Genomic DNA, 4,196 nt, shown 5'->3' with positions numbered 1-4,196 from the left:
GGCTGGGGATTCGAACCCGCCACCTTAGGTATACGTGGCTGGCGCCTTAGCCAGTTGAGCTATAGGCGCCGAGCCTATTTCACCTTTCTTAAAGAATATTTTCACTATATATAGAATTCTGGAGTGCCAGATTATTATTTTTTTTCAGCATATGAGTATAAAAAACATACTCTTCCTCTGTTTTCACATCGCAACAATCAGCAGAGACTTCTGTGACCAAATGTGGTTGGGATTTTTCTCTAACACCAAGCAAGCAATTAGTTCTGTTGGAGACACTAGCTGGGTATCTTATAGTTCAGCTTTGACCCATCTACCTATACATACCTACAGTCTCAGGTCCCACAGGTTGAGGGCTCCTTCCTACAAGGCTTCCTTTTCAGACATCAGGAACCTTCAAGTTAGAGTTTTCTCAGGGTTTAATTTGCTACAATGACTCACAGAACTCTGGGAAGCTTGCTTATGTTTTCGATTTATTACAGAAAGATACTACAAATGAAGAGGTGCATACAGCAACATATGGGGAGGGGGACACAGAGCTGCAATGCCTTACCTGCACTTGCTGCCCTCTGAGAACCTTGAGAGGACATGTTTAACTGTCCAGCTTTCCTAACCCTGTCCTTTGAGTTTTTATGGAAGCTTCAAAAATAGGCATGACTGATTAAATCTTTTGAGAGGTAGCTGTTAGGAGCCCCAACCCTCTAATCAGGTTTTGGACTTCCAGCAGACCAATTTCCATTCTGAAGCAACCTAGAGGCTGCTGTCAGTTAACTTATTAGCACATAAAAGGGCTCCACTTTGAGGATTCTGAAGATTTTTAGGAGTTGTAGGTCAGGAAATAGGGTCAAAGATCCAATACAAAGCACTCTGAAGATAATGTGGTATTTTCTACTTACATGGTTTTCTATACGAAGTCAACTGTAATTGAATAATTTCCCCCCATATATAATGTCTAGCTTTCTCAGAATGTTTTTAGGATCTTTTTTCATGATTTTGGTTTTTAGAATTTTTCTCTGTACTTAACCTTGCTTGGGGTCTGCTGAGTTTCTTGAATTCATATGTTTACGTATTTCACCAATTTAGGAGACTTGTCTTTTATTTCTTAAGGTTTTTTTTTTCTTTCTAGGGCTTGTACTTTAAGCTTTTTGGTATATCACAGGTTCTTGAGGTTCTCTTTTTTTATTTTTTTCTTTGTTCTTCAAATAGAATAATTTCTGTTGATTTTCTTCAAAATCTCTAGTAGTTTTCTTTGTCAAATTCATTTCATCCAGCGAAGTATTTCTTTCAGATACTGTGTTTTTCATTTTTAGAATTTCTGGCTTGATTTCTTTTGTACAGGTTTTATTTCTCTATAATGGCATTTGTTTTTGTCCATTGTCTACGCATGTATTATATGAATACAGATTTCTTTTATGTTATGGAGTATAGTTCTAGTAGCTGCTAATTTTTTTTTTTTTTTGGTAGTTTTTGGCCAAGGCCGGGTTTGAGCCTCCCATCCCTGGTATATGACTCCTTGAGCCACAGGCACCGCCCTAATAGCTGCTAATTCTAACATCTCTATTATCTTAGGGTTGGACTCTGTTGATTATACTTTTTCTTGAGATTGGCTCACATTTTCCTTTTTGTCAGGTAATTTTGAGCATTGGAATATTACGCTTTGTAGACCTGAATAATGTAATATTCCTACAAAGAGTATTGATTTTGTTTTTTGTCAGACAATTGAGTTGGTTAGACTCAAACTGCAAACATTGTCTTTTGGATGTTCAATCTCGCTTTACTTTTCTAATACTTTGCTAAGTGGCTTGAGTCAGCCCTTTATGTGTGTGGATCAGGGGTTAGCCAAAGATTTGGGCAGAGTTTATACACAATGTGGGTGTCTTTCTGGTTCTTTCCTTTCCAGAATTCCCCCTTCAATTGCTATGGTTTTTCTAAACTTTCATTCTCTGATTAGTCAGGCTGGATCCAGTGGCTTCCCTCAGGCTAAAAGCCAGTTGCAGCAAAAACAAATTAGACCTTTGATACTCCTTGCTACTGCATTTTAACTCTCCTTTACAATCTGCCTTGTTTTGCTTGCCCTTTGTATGTGGGGGGGGGGTGGTTCCTAAAATTTATGTTATCTGTGTTAGGAATTTAGCTATAACAGAAGCAATTTTCTACTTTTATTTTTTCATTAGCATTTTAACATAGTCAAATCTTTCCCATTAAATGCCCTCAAGCATGCATTTTCTTTCTCCCTAACTTCCTCTGTTCAAGCTACACTGACCTTATAGTATGCCTAAAAACTTAATGTGCTTTTATTTCTGCCTGATGGACTCTTCCCCAGCCATCCTATTTAAAATTGAAAATTCACTACCACCCTACGTGACTTTTTTTTTTTTTTTTTTTTTGAGACAGTGAGACAGAGCCTCCCCCTGGGTAGAGTGCTGTGGCATCACAGCTCACAGCAGCCTCCAACTCCTGGGCTCAAGCGAGTCTCCTGCTTCCACCTCCCAAGTAGCTGGGACCACAGGCGCCTGCCACAAAACCTGGGTATTTTTTTGGTTGCAGCCATCGTTGTTTGGCAGACCTGGGCTGGATTTGAACCCGCCACCTTAGGTGTATGTGGCTGGTGCCTTAGCCACTTGAGCCACAGGCACTGAGCCCCTACATGACTTCTTATCCCCTTCACTGTTGCATTTTTCTCCCTAGCTTTTTTTTTTTTTTTTGAGACAGACTGAGTTTGTCGCCCTCAGTAGAGTGCTGTGGTGTCATACCTCACAGCATCCTCCCACTGTTGGGCTTAAGCGGTTCTCTTGCCTCAACCACCCAAGTAGCTAGGTCTATAGGTGCCTGTCACAGCGCCTGGCTATTTTTTTGTTGTTGTTTAGCTGGCCCTAGCCTGTTTCAAACTTACCACCCTCAGTGTAAGTGGCCAACACCATAACCACTGTACTACAGGCACCGAGCCCATTTATTAACTTTTAATCCAGTGCTTCTTACCTGGGGACCATTTTGTCCCCTGGGGATATTTGGCAGTATATAGAGATGTTTTGTTAAAACTGGAGGAGGCCACTGGTATCTATCTAGTGGTTAGAAAGTGGAGATGGCTGTTAATATCCTGCAATGCACAGGGTACCCTCCTACAACAAAGAATTACCCAACTTTAAATGTCGGTTGTACCAAGGTGAGAAACCTTGTTCTAACCCACTTTATTTTTGTTTCCTGGATCCTGGTATTAGAATGCAAGTTAATGGGGGCCAGGGATTTTTGTCTAGTTTGTTACCGTGTCCTGAGAATCTAGAATGGTTCTGATCTGTAATAGGCACTTAAATTTTTTTTGCTTGAATAATGAATGGATAAATTTGAAAGAAAATTAGAATACTGCTCATTTCTACTTTTAGCCACCATCTTCATCTTACCTCCTTATCCCAGGCAAATTCTTGTTCTGGCACTTATTTTCATTTGCCACTTGCCCTTTCATTCCATAAATTGCATTTGCTAAAAGTGATACTTGTAAAGGACCCTTAAAAATTTCAGGTGTGTGTAAAAGTAAGAATAATACAACAAACCTTTGTTTTTCCCTTATCTGGTTCCAACACTTTTCAAATGTGGCCAAACTTGATTCATATCTACTCCCTTTCCTTGAAAGTTATTTTGGAGCAGAGCTCAGATATACTGTTATCTGTTAATATTTCCATTTGTATCAACAGATAATCCTTAAACATAACAATACCATTGTCAAACGTAAAAGAAAAATTTACTAATAGTGTCTTAATATCATCCAGTTCATGTTAAGATTTTTCTGATTATTTTATGAACTTTGCCCTGGAGAGGACATTTGACAATGTCTGGAAATATTTTAGACCAGTGTTTCTCAACCTGTGGGTTGTGACCCCTTTGGGGGTTGAACGACCCTTTCACAGGGGTTGCCACAGTACATCCTACATAGCAAATATTTACATTATGATTCATAACAGTAGCAAAATTACAGTTACGAAGTAGCACCGAAAATAATTTTAAGGTTGGGGGTCACCACAACATGAATACAGGTGTGAGCCACCATGCCCAGCCCAGAAAAATTATTTTTAAAAGAAAATAACTCATGGCTCTGCACCTATAGCTCAACCGGCTAAGGCGCCAGCCACGTACACCTAAGGTGGCGGGTTCGAATCCAGCCCGACCCGCCAGACAACAATGATGGCTGCAACCAAAAAAAAAAA

At 39.7% G+C, this 4,196-nt stretch overlaps 1 protein-coding gene across 2 annotated transcripts in view; it reads left to right on the top strand.

The window, feature by feature from the left end:
- The window catches only part of DHX9 (DExH-box helicase 9), a 54,318-nt gene that overhangs the window by 5,439 nt on the left and 44,683 nt on the right, over positions 1-4,196 (top strand). The window lies entirely within an intron of this gene.

Source organism: Otolemur garnettii, unplaced genomic scaffold (assembly GCF_000181295.1).
Source record: "Otolemur garnettii isolate 467f Iridium unplaced genomic scaffold, OtoGar3 scaffold00016, whole genome shotgun sequence".
In the NCBI taxonomy this organism is placed as follows: domain Eukaryota; kingdom Metazoa; phylum Chordata; class Mammalia; order Primates; family Galagidae; genus Otolemur; species Otolemur garnettii.
This window is presented reverse-complemented; position numbering and strand designations above follow the sequence as displayed.